The sequence below is a fragment of the Cyanistes caeruleus genome, chromosome 1 (assembly GCF_971803275.1).
Source record: "Cyanistes caeruleus chromosome 1, bCyaCae1.hap1.1, whole genome shotgun sequence".
Lineage (NCBI taxonomy): Eukaryota > Metazoa > Chordata > Aves > Passeriformes > Paridae > Cyanistes > Cyanistes caeruleus.
Window position 1 is genome coordinate 36,235,659 of NC_141701.1, and position 22,386 is coordinate 36,258,044.

At 41.3% G+C, this 22,386-nt stretch overlaps 1 long non-coding RNA gene across 1 annotated transcript; it reads left to right on the forward strand.

Annotated features, from left to right (window-relative positions):
• The first annotated feature begins 377 nt into the window (after window positions 1-377).
• LOC147655429 (uncharacterized) lies at window positions 378-8,159 on the forward strand. Its single transcript, XR_015286198.1, has 2 exons — window positions 378-956; window positions 6,172-8,159. It is a non-coding gene; the product is annotated as an uncharacterized LOC147655429 (long non-coding RNA).
• Window positions 8,160-22,386: the final 14,227 nt, after the last annotated feature.

A 22,386-nucleotide genomic window follows, 5' to 3' on the forward strand; every position in this document is an offset into this window, starting at 1 on the left:
ATTTTCTATGAAGTCTTATCAGTCAGTTTTGTGATTTGACTCTGCTCTCCTTGCCTTACCTCTGTAAGTTGCTTCAGGTTGTTTGCACAGGAGTGCATCATAAATCACCAAGAAATATAGACTTGAAATTTTGTGTTTGTTATAGTGTGTTGCCAGTGATAAATGTGGCACCTTTTACTCTTTTTTATGTTTTCTGGTTTGGGGTTTGGTGGGGGGATTTGGTGGGTTTTGGTTTGTTGGGGTTTTTTTTTTATCTTATTTTACTTTTTATGCTGGATAAAAAAAACAAATAGAAATTGTTATAAGAAACAGCAGGATAAGGGATCTTTTGGTAGGCAGAAACGAGCACACTCACTCTCTCTTTTTCTTTGCCCACCTTCACAGTTAGGATATATTTTGGAAGGTCAAGGAATAGATATTGAGAGGCGTAAAAGCAAGCTTTAAACCTATCAAGGCAACAATATCACATTAGCAGTCGCAGCTAGAAATGGACACATGCAATCAAATATATCCCCCCAGCCAGCTCTGCAGCACAGGCAGCTCTCAGCTCGCCTGCAGCAGTCCCTTTCACAGTGCCATCCGCACAGCTACACGACAGAGCAAGCAAACACCTCCGACCCGCTCTGGCTTTTGCTACAGGCACACAGAAATCCACCCCAGGAATTCTGCAGCATCTCAAGGTCAGTCTCCGTGGCAAGGGCAAGAGATTTCCGCAGCAAACGTTCGTCAATCCTGCGGCTGTAGTAACGCGGTGCCATCTGCAGCCCCACACCCCCCAATCCCCTGTCAGCTGCTGCCGAGTTGGAGGAGCCAGGGCTTTTCGTAATTCCACGGTCACACGCGCGCTGCCCGAGTTATTTAACTCTTTCTCTGCTCTTTGCTATTGAAACAGTAAAAAAAAATAACCTAAATACACGGTGCTCGATCTGAAACGCAAAGAGAGCTGAGCAGCAGAGGTGAGCTCTCACCAGCCCAGGAAGGGCTGAGCCCCGGCAGGATGGGCTGGGGAGCACCGGCAGGATGGGCTGGGGGGCACCGGGAGGATGGGCTGGGGGACACCGGGAGGATGGGTTGGGGAGCACTGGGAGGATGGGTTGGGGAGCACTGGGAGGATGGGCTGGGGAGCATCGGGAGGATGGGCTGGGGAGCATCGGGAGGATGGGCTGGGGGGCACTGGGGAGCACCGGGAGGATGGGCTGGGGAGCACCGGGAGGATGGGCTGGGGGACACCGGGAGGATGGGCTGGGGGGCACCGGGAGGATGGGCTGGGGAGCACTGGGGAGCACTGGGGAGCACCGGGAGGATGGGCTGGGGAGCACCGGGAGGATGGGCTGGGGAGCACCGGGAGGATGGGCTGGGGAGCACCGGGAGGATGGGCTGGGGGGCACTGGGGAGCACTGGGGAGCACTAGGGAGCACCGGGAGGATGGGCTGAGGAGCACTGGGGAGCACCGGGAGGATGGGCTGGGGGGCACTGGGGAGCACTGGGGAGCACTAGGGAGCACCGGGAGGATGGGCTGAGGAGCACTGGGGAGCACCGGGAGGATGGGCTGGGGAGCACCGGGAGGATGGGCTGGGGAGCATCGGGAGGATGGGCTGGGGAGCACCGGGAGGATGGGCTGGGGGGCACTGGGGAGCACTGGGAGGATGGGCTGGGGAGCATCGGGAGGATGGGCTGGGGAGCACCGGGAGGATGGGTTGGGGAGCACTGGGGGCACTGGGGGGCACCGGGAGGATGGGCTGGGGAGCACGGGGAGGATGGGTTGGGGAGCATTGGGAGGATGGGCTGGGGAGCACTGGGGAGCACTGGGGAGCACTGGGGAGCACTGGGGGCACTGGGGAGCACCGGGAGGATGGGCTGGGGAGCACCGGGAGGATGGGTTGGGGAGCACTGGGGAGCACTGGGGGCACTGGGGGGCACCGGGAGGATGGGCTGGGGAGCACGGGGAGGATGGGTTGGGGGGCATTGGGAGTATGGGTTGAGGAGCACCAGCAGGATGGGCTGGGGAGCAGGAGGGGAGCTGTGCCATATGCTCTCTGCACACACCGAGTACTGACGTGGGACAGGCTGCTGGGTCCCAGGGCCTGCTGGAGCCAGCAGCTGACACTAGTTTGTGAATTGCTACCCAGACAAGCCCATGCTGCCAGGCTCCACTGGCATACCACGACTGAGGGAGAGAAAGGAATACCAGCCCAGCCAGGCTGTCGACTCTCTTCCCCATTCCTGGCATTTCAAAGGCATTTTGTTCTGCTTGAACCCCCTCACTCACGTCTCTAAGCCCTCAGGCAGGCACAGGCTATCTCACCTTTATTTCTAATGTACATGCCATCCTGGAGCCAGGAGATGGGAAGTTTGTTCACTTCTTTGCAGACCCTGCAGAGCACAAAAAGCAGCACGTAGGTTTTGTATAGTTTTAACCCAGAGGATATCCACTCCAGGCTCAAAAAGGTGACAGCTATCCCACAGTTTGCCACAAGCTGCTCATGTGAAAATTAGAGGTGGAGATAGAGGGCATTCAAAATCATAGCCAAGCTCAAGTTCCCTTAAGATCTGGATGGATACAGAGAGGGATATAGAAGAGGGGTGGGAAGTTTGTCACACAGACAGTTATGAGTCACAAAGAAATGTCTCACAGCTGGCTTGAACCTGCAAAAGGCCCAAATTTTCCCATCCTCAGTATATTAACCAAAGATAGAGAGTCTGTCCACCTAGGTGGGAGAAGTTGACTGTATCATTCACTGTTAACTGCAATTTCAATGCTTTTGCACTTGCATCAGCCTGGCGACATTCAAAAATCTCTGAACTGACCTCAACACAAGCATGGAAGTGCAGAAGTATGAGCAAGGGGGAGTAGGAAGCCTTGTTGCTTCACAGTTGCTTCTGCCTTCGAAGCATTGCCTTAGAATTTGCTGGGGCTTTAAATGTGGGCAGATAATTCTAGTTTCACTTCATGGCCAGTTCATTCCATCTCAGCCACTAAATACATAAATTTTAACAGCATTGTCCCATCCTCCAGCACAAGCACCTTTGCCTTACAAGCCACTTGGTTTGTCATTGCTGTACAGAAAGAAAACAAGGAAATTTCTTTTAATAAGAAATATCACAAATTGGATGCCATTCAGGACAAAACTTTCAAAAAATTCAGCTCTGATATAAGACCTGATCTAAATGAACATATTTTCATATATCCAAGATTTTCTTCAGTTACTGAATATTGTTCTTTTTTTTTCTTTGAAATGTGATGACAGTTCCCGAAATAGCATTTACTGGTAGTAAATTCTCCTAAATTATCATACCAGCTATTGCAACTGATCAATTTAATTTTGAATGATATGTTAAAGTGATTATAGAAGGACCAGGCTCCTGCATATAATTGAATTTCAATAGAGCTGTGGCACTTAGTTCCTTTCAATATGTAGAAGATTCCAGACTTTAAGACTAATTATTAAAGCTGCTTAAAAAAAAAAAAAGCACTACAAAAAAATTCCAAACTACCCTACTTTTCCCTTAAGAAAGTATCTCGAATTTACATCATTTTCCACCACCAAAAAAATGACATTTCAAAAAGAAAATCATAAGAAACCAGAGAAAGTTTTTATTGAACATGATTCATGAAACATTTGTTTAGCAGAACACATGGGCCACCAATTTTCACATTTTTGATTAAAAATTCTCACCCATTAATGAAAAATTAACAGATACCTGATCTAAATGAATTTAAAGGTAAGATTAAATATTTAATAATTATCATAACATACCATTAGAGGGTTGTAGATGTTTCAGAGCTTTCTTTTTCTATCACATGAGCTGAGGCAGATTAATGTGGGGTTTTTGGCACTTAAGAAAATTGAAAATAATTAATCTGTAATGGCATTGATGGAAAAAGTGTTCAAAATGTCAATAAAAGTGCTGCTTTAACAGTATTTCAAATAGTCTACTTATGCAACTTAAGAGACACATTATCTGCCAGACTACACACTTTTCCATTAAAATCTATGAAAATCTGCAGGTGTTTAATTACCTGCTCTCCCATTGTTCCTTGGCTGCAGCAGGAGTAGTTTGAACACGATGTAAAAATTAATGTACAATTTAACAGTTATTCAGGTTAAAACTTTCCCTAGTTTCTATTTTGTATGAAGAGTCTCAGACAAATAAACCACAAGTTGTTTTTCTTGAGAAAGAGTTGTTTAAATATTTTCACTAATTTCAAAACATTTTGGACTTACGGAAAGAGTTAAGTTATCACTATTACAATTATCAGCATAAGACCATAAAATACCTGGGGAAATACTAGAAGGAAAATTACATCCCATGAGAACAGTTTAAATGCATGCTCCTTTTTCCCCAAAGAAGGAGGCTGTTCAACAAATTTCTTGTTCAGGAGCTCATTTGAGTTTTCACAGAATCAAAGCATGGCTGATATTGGAAGGTATTTTTGGGTGCATTTGGTCTCACTCTTGTGCTTGAGCAGGGCCACACTGCTCAGGCTTCTGTCCAGGTGACTTCTGAATATTCCCATAAGTGAAGAACCCACAAACCCTCTTGACAACCTGTGTCAGGGCTTCATCACTCTCACAATGAAAAATTATTTCCTGATGCTCAAAAGGAATCTCCTACATTTCAGTTTGGGCCCATTGCCTCTGGTCCTGGCACTGTGCAGCAGAAAAATAGCCTGGCTCCATCCTCTTTGCACCTTCACCTCAGATGAGATCCCCCTGAGCCTTGTCTTCTCCAGGCTGAGCAGCCATCACTCTCTCAGCCTTTCCTCATTTGAGAAATGCTCCACTCTCTTCACCATCCTTGTAGTTCTTTGTTAATTCTCTCTGGTATGTTCGCGTCTCGCTTGCACTGGGGGAGCCCAAATGTGGGCCTGGCCTTCCAGATCACCAGCAGTGAGCAGAGGGCAGGATCATCTCCCCTGCTCTGCTGGCATTGCTTGGCCTAGAGCAGCCCAGGATATCATTATATCATTCACTTTCTTTGCAGCAAGGGTGCATTCCCAACTCACGTTCAGTCTGGTGCCCACCAAGACCATGCCAAGCTGCTTTCCAGCTGGGTGGCCTCCAGCATGTCCCAAATGCATGAGGTTCTTCTTCCCAACATGCAGGAGTTTGTAGCTATGCTTGTTGAACTTCACGAGGCTCCTGTTGGCCCATTTCTCCAGCCTGTCGACGTCCCTCTGGATGTCACCATGATCCTGAGGCCTAGCAGCCAGTTTGGTGTCATCAGCAAATTTGCTGAGGGTGTGCCCTGCCCCACTATCCAAAAGAAAATATTAAACAGGACTGGACCCAGTACATATATATATATATACCCAGTATACCTGGGCATTGCCTCTAATCACTGGTCTCTAAGCAGACTGCTGATCACGCCCCTCTGGGCCCAGATGTTCAGACAGTTTTCAATCCACCTCACCATCCACTCATCTAGGCCATGCAACAACAGCCTGCCTATGAGGACCTTACAGGAGATGGTGTCAAAGGTCTCTGAGGTCCAGGCAGACAATATGCACCGCCCACCCTTCATCAGACTACTTGCTTCATCACAGTTTATCAAGTTGATCAAGTCAGAAGTCGGCTATGCTGACTACTCTTGATAATTTTCTGATACTTAATGTGCCTGGAAATGGTTTCCAGTATTAGCTTCTCCATCACCTTCCCAGGGACCAAGGTGAGTTTTGGTCTGTAGTTCCCTGGATCTTCCTTCTTGGCCACCTTACAGTGCTTCTAAGTCTTTTCTGTTAGAGTTTGGTCAATGTCAGAAGGACTCACAGTTTGATGTTTTTGGCCAAGAACATCTAGTATCTTTGGCCTGAACAACATACAAAGAAGGTCAAGAAATCTGGGATTTCTTTTGGCATTTTTCAAGGATCCAACCAACTTTATTTGGCAGGCTTCTTATTTTTATGTTTCATGCTTCATCCTTTCTAGGCTGGCCCACAAAAGGCATCCAGTATCTAGATGTCTAGTTCATGAATCCTGAATCAAATATACACTTATACTCAATGACCATGAAGGGCATTCCACTACATTTTCATTAACTCTGCCCACTGCATGGTCTTTAGTGCCATGCTTCACCCACAATCAACAATCCAGAGCCCACTTCTGGGACCAGTCATCTGCTGTCTTTCCTTACAGAACGCACCTCTTTTCTATTTCTAACACACTGTAGGGTGACATGCAGGAAAGAAAACAAGCCATATCTTGTGGAACTGCTCAGTCATGGTAAGTAGCATTCATTCTGCAGGTTTATGTGTTAAATTCAGAGCATCACTCTCCAAGCCAACAGGGGTTGAGGCATCCTCCACCCTTACCATAGAAGCTATCCTACACTACGAAAGAAAAATTAATTAGCAGTGGAACAAAGGAAAGAGGGAGCGTGGATAACAATATGGAATTTTTCCAGGATGCACCTAGACCACTTCAAGGATGGTAGTTTTAAGCCTCACTCACTGGTCCCTTTTCAACATTTTTTTATCTAACCAGGGCACTCCAGGATTTTTCAGTCTCTTTTTCAGTCTCTCTTAGGATTACCACAAGCTCTCCACTTGTCTCTGAAGTGAACTGGTGGGATGCCTGTCTAAAGGGACACAGCTCATTTCTGTCAGCCCAGGCCCTTGATGCAATGCTGAAGAACCATGTTATGTTGCACCTGCCATGATGCTACAGCACTGGTTCCACAGCATCTTGCAAGCCCAATTCCAAAGTTTATATTCTTCCTGAACGTTTCAAGACAGAGGCTGTGACACCACTGCATCTGCATTGCAGACAGACAGGCAGGTCCCTGGGCAATCCGTATGTTTTGCAATCCTTCATGAAAACAGCTCATCGTTTTCAAAGGTATCCTGGAATATATTTTACAATATTGTTGCCTCTTTAGATAAAAAGGCACAATTAGACCTTCCACTTGGCAGATGTCCCTTATGTGGGAATTACTGCCCAGCTCTCAAGATGGCCATCAGAAGTAGATCATGCCCAAATCTGTTGCAAAAATGTGAGGTGGATGAGATCAAGTGCTTTGTTATCCATGTAGGCTGTCTGATCAAAGTACTATTTTCCCTGCAAAGGGAGCACAACATGTCCTATCAACACCATTACAGTTAGTGATGCTAACTTTGGTTTCATGCAAGTTATTTATAGCTTTCCACATAACCATTTAGAAAATGTAGAAGTCCTACTTTCCTTGTTTCAAGGCAAATTTCAGCTTTCTCTATGCTGCAGTCTAAGCAAAGAAAAAAAACCTGGAAGCTGTGTGGTCCTGTTAGCAGGGTATTGCACCACAACTAGGAAGCTCTTAAAAAAAAAAATAAAACTCCAAAAGACAATCCAGATATTCCCCACTTTAGGTGACAACAAGATTTTTATTAAAGTTCTTGACCCAGAAGCAGCAGTATTTGCTGTTCAGGACTGGATGCTATTCTGAATCCTGAAAAGTGCTAGTGCCTGGCTTCCCCACAATATGTTTGATAGCACGTGGATACTGCATGAGGCAGTAGTAAATGTCTCACAAAGGGAATTTCCTCCCTCTTTATACCTGCTGCTGAAGTATAATCCTGACCAGCTGAAAAGACATCATTTCATGGGAGATTATAAGATTTTGCTGATTTTGCTGAAGCAAATTGCCTTATGTAATTTTGATATTTTCGCAAAGCTAAAAATACCAAAATAGGGAGTGGAAGGGAAATGATGAGGTAATCATGTTGAGAACTTTAAATATATAGAATAGGAATAAGAGAGCAATACTTGTATTTAGTAGCTGGAAGAACCTTTTGGAGCATGAGAAAGAGACAAAGACTTAAATTCAATTCTTTTCTTTTCCTATTATGCAGGACTGCAGCATCAACAACCAGCAATCGAGAGAAGAGATACATCATTAAACTTATTTATAGCATTAACTACTTTGCATTCATCCACACAAGTGAAACTGTAAAAAGAAGAAAAAATTATAAAGGGAGCGTGTGGTTCTTTCATTAGCTTGTCTGTAATGTTGGATTGGTCCATAAATTAATGTGTAAAAGAGGATGGGAAAAAAAAATAATTCAAAGCTTTGCCATTGTAATTATAGCTCTTTAAATATCAAAAGACACAAAGAAAGATTCCTTTTGAAAAGAGTACCGATTCTCTTGGCAAGCCACTATTAAATACTTGCATAAATCTACAGTCTGTATCCTGTAAGTTGAGGTGACATTGCTATCATGGCTTACAGGTCTCTTCACATGACTATTGGTGCACTCCAGTATTATTTAAATATATATATATATTTATATGTATGTATATGTATTACCAGGACACCTTGGTGAGATTAGATGCCTTCTGTCTGTCATGAGTGAAGGGCTACTTAGCAGCAACTGAGAAATCTAGCAAGTAAAAGGGCCTTGATGAAAGGTTACCTAATTGATTTGGGCTGTTCCAAATACAAACTCTGGAAGTCTCTTTGGTCCAACTCAGACACTCAGACACAGTTTCATTACAGATTTACCAGTGGCTCTTCCATAGCATGCCCCATGTGCAAATACCATGTCACAGCAGCAAGAAATGTGTCTGCATCCCTCTGACTTCCAGTTCACACACTATTTGAGCCCAGAGAGCCATCAAAGCTAACAAAATATAGTAGTAAAACATCTTCTAATATGCAGAGCGGAGAGGATTGATGGACACTGCAATTTCTAAATTAAATACCACAAAGCTCAATTCTCACCCGCAATTTATTCCCTCACAGGCCACCTTTCCTCACAGTCTCCCAGCAAGGATTTTGAAGGGTGCCAGATAGAGCAGATCTCATTCTTGACACCTGGCAGCTTAAATCAATGTCTCCTTTGGTCTTTTACATATCACAGATTTCAAGTTTCCTCAGGTCCAGTCCCATACCATAGCAGTAGGTCCAGATATTTTCTAACAGGGCCAAATCCCACACTGCATGGGGTCTAATCATGTACTAATTCTAAAATAAATCAGAAGCAGGCTTTTTATGAAGTTGAACTGCTGTTCCCACAAGGCTGAGGTCAGTACCTTTGTGAGCAGCTGCAGCCCCTATGGGTTTTTCAAGGAGCTGGTTGTTTCTTCAGGTTACTCAGAAGTTGCCCTGTCGATGCTCAATAGTCATAGATAGATCCCACATGGAGTGCAGCATCATTAAGCCTTGGTTATGGCACAGCCTCTCTTCTAAGTTGACACTTTCAAAAAAAATCCAAGACACGGCTCATCAAATGCACAAAGGAATGAGAGAGTTCTTTGGTGAAACACAGCAACTTTTCCCCAGATGCTAGAAACATAAGCCAATGCCCAGAAATGGGCACTTGCTGAACATTTTTTACGAAGCCAGGGAACCTGGGTGCTCTCCTCTTCTTGGCCCTCAAGCACGCAGTCAGAGGCACTATCCTTTCTCACTTCCAGGTATCAACTTTACTTTAAAGGATAATCCAGCTGAAAAGAAGCAGGGTGACTTTGTTGGTCCCCTAAGGGAATGAACTGGACTAGAAGAGGGGAATACGAGAATGGACCATCTCAGGCTTCACACCTGGGACACAGCAGAAATGTAGAGCCCAGAGGTACTGCGGGGCACACCACAGAGCTTCTTCCCATAGCTCTCACAGAGGCACTGTGGGTGAAACAGCTGATTCCTAAGTGTAATACATTTACAAAGCCAGATACATGATTGGGGCAGTATCTCTGCTGGTGCTTCATATTTGAGGGAAACTGGATTTAAGATTCAGCGGGAAGAAAAGCAGCTGCTATCACAGATGCCCTAACCACGCAAAATACACAGTACTTTTTCCACAGGCTTGCCTGATTGCAAAGAAAAAAATGTTCAAGAGCAGACCCTTGAGGTACAGTGTACTGCTTTCTAAGAGTGACTTGACACCATTTAGCACAACCTATACGCATTCTTCTTCATGAGCTAACAAGCCAATTAATTATGAAATGCAACAGGTTTTGGCCTAAAGCCAAATTACAGTGGTGTCATTAGTCTTTGCTTTGTAGCAAAATCAAGAGTCCTGCCTGGATTACATTCTTTGAACTCTTCAGTTCAAGGATACTGTGCTGTAGAACTCTAAGTAGGTGCTGACACTTACACACACACACTTTATAACAACAAGCACTATAATAGCAATAATCATCCACATTTGTAAAGGATTTTTCACTTTTAAATGTTCAGAATCTCTTGGTAAAACCTGTGACCTCAAACAAACACTTTCCTGTACATCTATCCACCTGAAGATGAAGAAATACTCTCTATATTAATGCATAAAGTTTATCCTGGAGGAGATGATCCACCAGCAACACTCCTACCCTATCTACAGCTTGTCCCTGCTCTCAGTACTGCCCCTATTTCTGACTGCCTGCACCTTGGGTTGCAGAATATCCCTACAGACTTCTTACAAATTTAATTTCAAGGAACACTATTTTTTAAAAAACAGATGAAGGATGTATATTTGAAATAATATATTTCAATATTGTTTCAATGAAGATACTTTAAATTAGAATAATACACTAAAAAGCAGAACTGCTGGATCTACAATATACATTTTAAAACTATACACTCACAGAAAAAAAAAAAAAATTGATAAGCTCTGAAGCAATAATTTTAAGCAAGATGGTGATCCCCTAAAGATTTTGCCCAATTAGGCTGCACCTCTACCGCAACACTTTAAGGTCTTCCTCCTGAGGTATCTTCACTTTCCACCTCATTTCATCACCCAACACTGCTGTGCTACCTCCCCTGGAGTCACTCTCTGAATTGCTGAGCAGGCTGGAGAAGCTGCCATGAGCCTCCCAACCCATCAATGCAGCATGCATGGCTCAGTGATGCGAGTAGGGAGCTGCAGCCAGCCAAAAAACGCTCTGTTCAGAAATCGTGAAGGCTCGGTCTGAATCCCATTCAGCATTATTTATTATAAAGCGTCATATTTAAGCTAGTAGGATCAATGGCTCATCTCATCAGATTCCTGTATAATGTGAAACAATGAGAAGTCACCCTGTGACTTCTGTCTTGCTGTTTCTGATAAAACATTATACAAACACATTAAGGAAAACAATAGAAAACACCTGAGATGTCTATCTACGTTAAAGTTTTATTACTTCTGGGATCCCAAAAGGCTTAGGAAACATCACTGAACATTGTTTCATACATACTCATGAAAGGGTAACGTAATAAAACCAGGTCAAACAACACTGAATATTAAATTTAATATAAAGTATGCAAAAGAATGAAATACAGGAGGTGTTGGAAGAATTATTAAAAAAGAAGGAACTGTACTTGTGAATGGGGGGGAGTTTCTTGGTGAGGATTTTCTGAGGTAGTTTGATGGGTTTTTAACTGGCACACAAAATTATTTTATATCCATAGAAAGATGCAATTAATTTTTTACTTTTTTTTTTTTTTCTGACTAAATTTGGAGCAGCTGAGAGGTTGGTTGTTTCTATCTTTAAAAATGGACTTATAATGTTGCCATCTGTTGGCATATGACAGATATAGCATCCCAAAATTCCAGACAGAGTCACAAAAATGCAGAAAATTAAAGGGACAGATGTTAGAAATAGATGCTGTCATTTGGTTCCAGTGTTCACATCTGTTCTCCTCAAAGATTTTTCAGTCGTATAAATCTATCCACAGAAGCTAGTACCTTGAAATGTTATGGCATTTCTGGTAATCATAAAAATCATATTCTACTAGAGTTTACTGCGTTCCCAAACATCACTGGATTCATAAAAATCTGGTTTCCATCAAGAGGACACAAAGTACATAGCAACACTACCTGTCTGCTTAAGTTCCCTCTCCACAAACCATGAGCATATCTCACACAGCTATAACATTATTGCAAGAGCACAATTTCAAAAGGTAGCTGCAGATACTGTGTGTTTGCACAACACCTAGAAAGGGAACTGGCATCTCTTTCTGACAGTGCCTGTACACTGCCCTGTCCCTGTGGGATCCCAGAGACCATCATCACCCCTGTGCTGCTGGTGTGAGGGCTCTTCTTGTCACTGAAATGGTTGCCTGCCATGGCAAGCACATCTGCCATTATTCACAATGTCACACATTTCTTTTCCCCATGCTTTTGACAGGCTGCTTGCTAACGCTTCCAACAGCAACCAAGGTTTTTCCCTTTCCCTACTTCCCTGTCCCAGCCCCTCTAGTCACACAGCACCAGCCCCTTCACTGACTTGGATAGCCTAAGACCTCACTGCTCCTCCCAGGCAGAGATGAAATAACCACAAAACCACTCACACAGGTTATTACTCTTCCCTCTAGTACCCCAATTTATACACCTGTTAGCTGTTTTCCTTTGGATTTGAACTTTGCATATAATTTTCATCCAAGAAGACTGAAAAAGTACAATCCCTATCCCCCCTGCCCCTATTCTTTTCATGAGAGTGAGGACTAAGCATGCTTGCATATTTGTGAGAGACACATGTTCTTCCATGGGCAAATTTGTACCTCCTTTTCTATTCACGGACAGGTTTTAATAGGGAATAGAGAAATAATGCTCAAATTCTTATTTCATTTTTGGATATGGTGAGCCCATTTTCACCTTAAGTACAACAAGCCTCCTCTGTAATACACCACATTAATTCTCTCTCAAAATGGCAGCATCATCAAAAATTAAAAGGTATAGTACAAAGCAAACAATATTGGAACTACATAAGCATGTTGATTATTCACATGAACAGGTTTTGGTATTTACAGAAAGCATTGACTGATGCAGCTCACTGGCCCTGTGAGCACTGTGTTAAATCATTAAGGTGCGAGCAGTCTTTATTTGTATTGCAGTAATACTCTGTATTCCCATCCCAGAACCCCAGTGTGCTCAGTGCTTGCAAACAACAACCAAATCACGATGTGTATTAGAGAATTATTTTTTTTCTTTAAGAACTAATTTAATCTTTGACAACTCCTCATTCTTCTACCTTATTTTCAATTATTTTGAAGCATAAAATAACCTGCAGGCTACCAAGTGGCAGACAGAATTCCTCCACACACCTCCTAGATGAAACATCAAAATAAGTAGAAAATCCTAATTACTGCATATTCCAGAAAGGTCAGTGACCTATATGAAATTCACTATACATAAGCAATTACATGCTTGGCTTTAGCTGACAAGTGATAATTGACAATAAACTTTCTGCTCCCTCATGCTCCTCAGGTAAATGAATAAAAATGCAAAGAAAAAATCTTTTTCCAAAAAATATTCTGAATTTAAGGCCAAAGCAATTTTTGTATCAGCAGGTACTTAGAACTGCCTACCTAAACATGATACAAGTTTAAAAAAAAGAAGTAACCATAGATTCTTAAGTTTCAGAGGCCAGGAAGCAGTAGGACCGGTGATTCAATATCCCCTCTGTGGGTTGCCCTTTGCTTAGGTCTTGTGGCCACATAGCAGGGCCATGATTTGTATTGGCATGAGAAGCTAACCCAGGGAATAAGGAAAGTACAACAAAATTAAATCAAATTAGGGTTGTCATTGCTAATATGGAGACTCTCAAAAGCATTTTGTCTCATATTTAAATACACCTAAAAGTAAATTACACTTATATACTTACTGCAATTCAGTCAGAAGACAGGTTTAGGCTAGGATTTATTGCAGAGAAATGTGTGCTTGCACAGTGTTGATCTACAGTTATCAGTTTCTCCACTGTTTTCATGTTTTCCTCCAGACCAATAATTCTGTGCAAGACATCCCACTTCAGCCAATTGCTTTTATAACTGTTTGACCCTCAAATTCCTTCTCAAATGAGCTGGGTTTTGTTTGGTGCTTTTTTAATTCTAGAACGATGGGGAATAGCTACACAAGTCAATTTTCTGCACTCAAAATCCTAGCTGTGCTAGAGATCTGCACCATCTAAATTTAGTCATCTGACCAAAAAACCTACACCAAAAGTCTAGAGACTTGTAGTTTTAAACCTCTTTACACAACAAAACTGCAAGAGCCTCTGGGAGTTGTTTTGATGTTCTTACGACCCTGGTCATGACTGGAGACAACCTGCCTCTTTCCTCCACCCACGGGGAAGCCAGCTCCTGACCAGGTGTAGTGAAGCTGAGCTGCTGACTTCAGGAGCTTCTGAGAAACACTTGGTGCACTTATGAAATAAGGTGTTACATAAAAGAGAGTCACCATGATATCAGACTTCAGCTCTTCAGTAAAAAGAAGAGCAGAAGCAACAGCCAAATTTGTGAGGCACCCTATTCTGTCAGTCTTGCATCTCGCCCACTGTCAGGGACATAAGCAGAGAAACAGTCAATGTTCTGAATCCTGAAAAGGCTCAAGCACAAAAAAAGGCAGTGGGATGCCTGACACTTGCAAAATGAAAACAATGCTGGCCTTGCACTGAACGCATTTTAATGGTTTTTAATTAACATACAAAAATCAGTAAACTTGTAGAGCGCAGGTATATTCAGATTTAGAGAGCAGTTGAGCGGGGGGGTTGAGTGTGAGACCAAAACACACACTTACCTCTGCATCTGTGCATTGGCTCATCAGCAGAGCACACTGTGCAAACCCCTCCAGCCCTGACCTGAGCAGGAGAAGGCTCTGGAGTCAGGACTGCAGATGGAAGAAAGACCCATATCCACTCTTGCAAGCAAGGGGTTAACAGCTCGTTAGATCTCCCTCCAATAAAGCCACTGCTGATAAATGCAGAGCGACACTTGCTTAGAAATTAAAAGTTACCAAAACAAGTCGATTTCAAATCCTGCATTGTGATGCAAACAGATTTTTTTTTTTTTAAAGACAAGTATACAGATCAGAAAATGTTCACCTGGACATTTGTAAGAGGAAAAAATGCTTGAAGATGCCCAATGCTCCTGTGTCTCTAGGGAAAGGCCATGTAAAAAGTGCTTCTGTTTATTTCATTAGCATCCATTTCCATCAATACCCAAGATGATATCATTTCACACACTAGAAAGCAATTGCCAAAAACACGCTTTCAAAAATGTATCAATTGATCAGAAAGTGCTGATGAGATGAATCAACTTGTGCAGACCAAGGAGAAATATGCTCATAATCCCCTCGCAGCTGGAAGAGACTGAGCACACAGCAGCCTGGAAACAGCCGCAGCAAAGCCCTTGGGTTTTTGCTGGTCATGCTTAACACTCCTACACCACTGCCACCTGCCGGCAAACAGAAAGGTACACATCGCATCCTAAACAGGATAAATAAATCATGGGTGGTATTTTTAACCATGAAGTGCTAAGGCTGGAAGCAAGGCTTTCGCAAAATCCAGAGCTGCAGCTAGGTACCTGTTTTCACCTGGAGACACCACAAACTTGGAATGCATATTGCCTTCCACCAGCAGCATCAGCAGCACTCATGGATATTACTGCTCCCTTTTTGAAAGGATTCTCCTTTCCACAAGAAAATTCAAGTCTTTAATGTTCCTTCATTAAAGACAGCGAAAAAACTTCTATTGACTGGTGGGAATCTGCAGGTAACATTTAAAAAGCACATTTAAAAAGTTGGATAATACTTTTTTGTTGTTTTTGACAGTTTATCTATGCAATCAAAAGAAGAAACAAAAAGAAAAGTGCAATGCAAAGTCAATACGCCACAACATTTTCTTCCTCTCACTAGTCAGTTTAGGTTTTCCATGAAATCCAGAGAAGTCTTTGGTGAAAGGCACAGCAACACAAGCACACACCTCCTGGCACCCTCCTGGCACCTCTTTGAGTGCCAAACTTTTTGTTTACACAAAGAGAGCACAGTGTGAGTGCTTTTTCATTTTCCCTGGCCAAAGGGTGGGTCAGCTGATCAATACAGATTGAAACATCAGCAGTGAGTTTTCCTGTGCATTTCTTTAAAGGGATTAACTGATGAGAAGGAAAAACATGCAGTTCTGAAAACTCAGGTATCAACCCCAAAAGCAGAATATCTTTCACAATTTTAGAACTGGTTAAAATTTTTCAATTAAAAATCAATCTTTGTAGATAGAACAAAATAATAATAATAGTAAGAGTAACAGACAATTTACTCCCAATACTGTGATATTCTTTTAGGAAAGAATGTAGATTTTGTGATTTAATGAGTCTTCAGAATTTTTCAATGGAACAAGATTATGCCTTAGGAAACAAACAAACAACAAAACAAACAAACAAACAACAAAAAAAAAATCCCCAAATCTTTGTTCTGTAATCATTAATCTGTAAACTGTAACTCCATAAACCTTAACCTATAAATTGACACATCTATATTATTCATGCTATGACAAGATCTAGGTTATGGAGCTCCTTTTAGCTGTAGGACAATATAGGAACCTACAAAGTTTCTGAGATAACAGAAGAAGAAATCACAAATGGAGGATTTCATCCATCAGTTGGCCAGGGAATCAGCCTGGCAGCAATACCAGAAGTTCCTCTGAGCTGCCTGTGTGATTCACATCACAGAATGCAGCGAGCTGCCCTCATTCCCTGCCATGGATAGCAGGCACTACTTAGGGATGACTCCTTCAAACCAGGCAGCAATATAAAAACCAGCTGAACCTCACCTCCTGGTGGGGGTAGCACAAAGACTTGAGCTGCCTGCCTCTGGTCAGCATCAGCCTTTCTGGTCACATCACCTAACAATACTGCAAAAAGGCAGGGAGAAGATGAAGATTTTTGAAGGAGGGCACAGAGATAAGATGGCACTATGAAAAGAGAGTGATGGTATTTTCAAGGAAATTAAATCAAAAGAGAAAGAAATTGGCACCTTAGGTTACTTCAGAGGAAGAAGTTGGTACAGTCACACTGGAAGAAGTGGTGGGTAGGCTGGGAAGAAGCTGTGAAATGGAGTTTGTGTACAATGTGCTAAAGAAGTGATAAAGTCTTAGCAATGGCCTAGGGGAAGAAAAAAATCTTGACAAAGTTGGAAACTGTGTCCTTTGAAGAAAGCAATTCCGATGCCAAAATAGATGTTATAATACACAACAACAAAAAAAAAAAAAAAACAAAATTGGAAAAAAGCTACCTGTGCAATTGGATTGGAAATATCAGAAAATATCAGAAAAACAGCAACAAAAACTATTGGCTGTAATGTGCAGGAGAGGAGAAGACAATACCCAAAAATACAGTGTCCTGTACAGGTCTGAAGAAAGTAAGAAAGCAGAGTTGCCTTAAAGATAAAAATGCATTGTGGATCTGTGGATATATAACAGAAAGGATAGTTTGTCCTCTTTTAATATATTACCCATATCCTTATATATATATATGTGTGTGTGAATGCATATTTTTTATTATTATTATTTATATAAATGCAAAGATTAAAAATATAGACTTTTGGGGACTTCAGTTAATGGCTGGCCATTCTTGAAGAGATATCATACAGGTGGGATGGGGGTGACTGGGGAGAAGAAAGTAGTTTGACAACAGAGAGTAAGTTTACAATTATAGAAATAAAACCAGTCTCTGAAAAAATGTCAAAAAAAAAAAAAAAAAAAAGAGAGAAAAGAAGGGACAGAGAAATAAAAGCTGAAACTAGTCTGGATTTCCAAAGGATGTGTAGTCAAAGTCAGTATTATCACTGCTAGGAACTAGAAAGAAATTATCAGGAGCTCATGGGAGTTGTTTGAAGGGAGTACAAGTGAAAGAAGCAGGAAATGGCCTAGCACAGAACTGGAAAATAAAGTGTCAGCAGGTAGGATTTCCAGTGATTTTGGAACAGTGAAAGTGAAGAGGAAAGGGGAAAACCCAAGTGCTGAAATCAACACTGATAGATCTACAGCCAGAGAGTGAGCAAGGAAAAGAGAGCATGCAGCATGTAGAGTTGGTAGTTGATGCCAAAATGAAATCTGAAGTGTTAATTCACATTCAAGTCAGAGGAAAGCATGGCTTTAGTTTCTTGGCCTATGATCTAGGCAACCTCAAGAGATGAAACCTTCTATTTGCCCAGGAGCCCAGCTTCCACGATAAAATATTAAAGCATGTGTGTTATAGAACATAACTAGATAAATGGAACATCATAGAGAAGTAAACAAGCAATATGGCATTGAGCAGAGATCTTGCAAATGAAGGGGGAAAAAATACCAGAGTTTTCTTTCAGTTTGAGTCTGGAATCTATCCTGAATTTGAATTAAGTGTGAAGATCAAAAGTAAGTGTAGTTAATATTTAAAGATATGCTTTGGGGGAAAGCCTTGTTTTTCTGATTATTTGTGACTAACTTTTAATCTTTAATTTTTTTATTACACTTTCTGTTGAATAAAATTTTAAGCAGTGTATCTTCTGAAGTTCCCCTGAGCTCCAAGTTGAGTGTGATAAATAACATGCTTTGGAACTCAGAAATTATCTTCCATATTCAAAAGTGAATACTCAAAAATGTTAGATTTTTTTTTTCCTCCTCTTTTGCACAGTTTCTTTTTCTTCTTATAACTTCAAGGGACTTTTTTTGGGTGTAATGGAGAGTACCATCTCACTTGCTCTCCATGCTGGCTTCTAAGCTCTACATCTAATAGAAAAAAAGACTCAAAAGTGCAATAATTGCTAAAAAGGCTTATCTAGATTAAGGATATTATTATTTAACCCCCTTATCAGCATCAGAACAAGTGTTGATTATTTATTTCTAACACCTTTCATTCCAAGGCATCAGCTCATTTCCCAAACTGAGGTGTTGCCAGTCCCATTCAGAAAGGAGATAATCTAAAACAGTGAAGGTAACAATGTTAAATCTAATGTAAAACCAGCATCTCATGACACTTCAACTCCCACTCCGTCTGTTGGACCAACCTGATATCTAACATGATACAATTTACTAGAGGATATCTTCTGTCCCACTTTTTGGAAAGTATTGTTTTACTGTACTAGTAAAAGGTCCCTGCAGCAAGTATTTAGGAAGCAGCCATCCTAATTGCATATTATCCATATCCCTTTTCAAGTAAATAATATCAGATATCTCTTGCAACAAGTATAACAGCAATAATTAATATGAAATGCGTGAAGAACTCCTCAATAGTTACTGGTTTAGATCTACTGTTTGTCATTAATCAGAGAAGGAAAACAAATTTCGGAAGGTAGATAGCATCATACTGTGCTTAGCCAATGGAAAGCCATTTAACTGAGGACTTCATTCCCACACAGTGTTTTATATCTATAAATGGTCCTAGAATTATACAGTTGACAAAAAATTCAAGTGTTTTGAAGCCAAAATTAATTAAATTAATACAAACTTGGTACAAGCAAATATTTCAACAATGAACTAATAGACTCTGGGAGAGATCCAGACTTCGTTCAGCTGCCCCTGGAGTAAGTCAGCCTCTTTTAATAGCATTAAAAAATCAGGATATAAAAAAATTACATGGCCTGAGTAATAACCTCTGAGAAATTTGGTTGCAGGCATCAGTAACCTTTGATTTCACTGGCACAGCGGAGCGCTCAGCCTTCCTGAGGTGCAGCACAGGTCTCCAGTCATCAGAGGAACATTCTATTTCAGGCTTGAAGATGTATCTCACACACCTGACAGCCAGCCACAGCTCCATAGCCACAAGTGGCCACAGGTTTCAGACCAGAGACTACTGCCACACGGGACCACGCTGTGGAGTGGACTGGCACTTCTGTGCGTGGCACCAAACAGAATTATCCCAAACACAGCCACAAGCCGGTTTGCTCAGCTGTTTGTTCGGTTTGTCGTTTCTTTTTAATGCTTTCCTAATAAGCAGTTAAGTTGTCAGGGTTCATAGAGTGACTTCAACCTGATGATCTCATGAGTGTGCATCTGCCCACAGGAACAGAAGTGCCAAGGAGATGAGTTGTTTATCTCTGGTCCCCAGTGGCAGAGTACAGCTATGAAGGTCAGACATTACATTTGCAAGAAGTGACAGAGCTTCTGCATCTACTTCATCATTTCAGCACCCCTAACTGAGAACTCCCCAGACATGCAAATGGCAATCAGGAAGGACAAGTACATATGGGAAGCTGAAGGTTGCTGTAGCATATAATACCATGTTGTCATGTGCATTTCTACATGATAGTTGGAATTTCAGAAGGTCAACCCATCACTAAAACAAAAAAAAAACCTTAAGAAAGTAATTACTGTGGACAGACATGCCAGGGTGCCCCTACTTGCATTTGATGCTGTGTCTAGAACTTAAGAATGTCATTACTAGATTGCAGAAAATAAAGAATGATAGAAACAAAACTGAAGTGAAAGAGAGGTTAATATACTGCATACTGGAAATGTGTATATTAACCCAAATGTTTTTAAAAACAGTAATTCAAAATCCTCAGCCTTCTTTTCTCCTCATTTTTTTCTTTTTTAGCTTACATATTTAAATTAATTGGAAGTTCCTATTGCATCAGATTAATAGGTATCTGCATTTTAAACTCAGGAGCTGTTTCAAATCAACTGTAAGGATCCATAAACAAAAAATGATGGCCATAATTTTTCTAGGAAGGCACTAAAATGGCCAACCTTCCAGAAACAAATGAATAATTTGAATGAATGAGTGGGAGCAAGAGTGAAAAACAAACCAGAAGGATTGCATGAAGGTTGTTTTAGTTTAAAACATTCTCCTCACACCATAAACATGCAATATAAGATTAAAGAAAGAAAAAAAAAAGAGAGCTTTTCTTTTGCAAACCTCATTTTATTAACATTAGAAAAACTTCAAAATAAAAACATTAAGGAGATTAGGAATATCTGTAATGGCTCATAAAAGGTCTCAGTGACCTTCTGAAAAAATAAAATACACTTCTGAAATGATACTTTAATTCAGGCATTATACATTTAAGTAAAACATTGATAATCTCAGCTGAAGAATTAGCTGGTATAACAGGATTTGAAATGTAATTACTGTACATAATGCAAATTTTTAATTTTGATTCAAACAGTATCTTAGGGTGCAGTTAAAAAAAAATTATTTTTTAAACCTAAAATCTAAAGTCCCCAGACTTTTGCACATCCGTTTGAATGAACAACAGTAGAAAATCTGCAAAGGCAGATAATTTGTTGCTATTAGATTTCAGAAGGATCAGTCTTTAAAAGGATAGGAGCTTACTGTTCCTTCCTTGCTGTCCAATGCAAAAATCCCATCAAGTTACAGCTCTAGCAGCTAATGAATTAAAAAATGAAGAGAATACTCATTCTGCTTTACTCTAAATTTTGATAAGCCTAAATCCCAATTTTTTAAAAAATTCAAAAGCAAGAACAAGTCCATGTTTTGATGCTTCAATTTCAGAGGGAATACCCAAATCTAGGTAAAAATGTAGATTGTGTTTTTATTTTTAAGCCAGTGCCATACTTATAGTAACCTAAGATTCTATAAATGCCGAGAATCTTGATTTTAATTGTGTTTTCCCTACAGAGCTCTAAGTATACACATTTCTTCCTGGGAGCTTCATTTTGTTGTTTAGACCAGGGACTAATAGATCCACCAAAATAAGAATTTCTATTATTTCTGTCTAAAGAAAGCAGTCATTTTTTTGTGAGTACAGAAATATAGCGGGATCATACCAAACAGCACCTCATTAATTGATTGGAATCCTGTTGGCACGTATGAATTTCTTCTCTTCTTGCAGATCTTTTGGCTCAGTTAGCAGCTATCAGACAACCTTATCAAGGGAAGAGATAAGAGGCAGAATGCACCTCAGAAGTGGGTATAAGCAGATACCTGGCTGCCCAGGTGCAGATGCAACACACCACAGCACCACTGAGGCACAGGTTACTCTAAGAACAACCCAGGCATAGGGACTCTCTAAGACTAGAGACCAGAAAGGAGAGAAGGACTAAGACTTCAAAACTCTCCTGTTTTCACACCACCTCTGTGCAGCAGCTCATGTCATCTGCTCCACAAGGGCTTCCCATGGACCTGGAAGTTGCAAACAGCAGATGTGAATACACAATGCACTTCAAAGAGCTCACAGTATGTATAATACCTCTGGAAGCTTAGTTTACCATCTGATTTTCTATGTTTTGGGACTAGTTGTCAGCACTGACATACAGGGAGGTGTATCACTACGTATAAGTGATGGGGTCAGCAAATCTTTTTTGATGAGTCCCTGCTCATGATACATTTAGTTCTACAGGTGGTACAGAAGCAGCAGTGCTAGCATGAAAACAATATGAAGTTGTCTGGCTGCAGTTAGGGCTAGTTCTAGCATGTCTATTGAGGCTCACTTCCATTTGCATTTAGTCTCTGGACTCTCATTTTTGTTTGTGTGTCTAAGAGTCTAGGTTTGCTAAACTGAGAACACAGCCTTTGGTTCCAAGTGCCTTTTTGTCTTCAGCTAAATCTCTTTCCACAGATGCCTAACAACCTCCAGTTAAATCTGTTATTATTAAAGAAGTAAACTGCACTGAAGTTGGACAGATCTAAGAATTTTGTGCACCAAAAAAATGGCTATGAACCATCATTTAAAGGAGATAGCAGTTTCCACTCTTCATATCCAAAACTGAAAACCTTCAGCATCCTTTGATAAGGAGACAA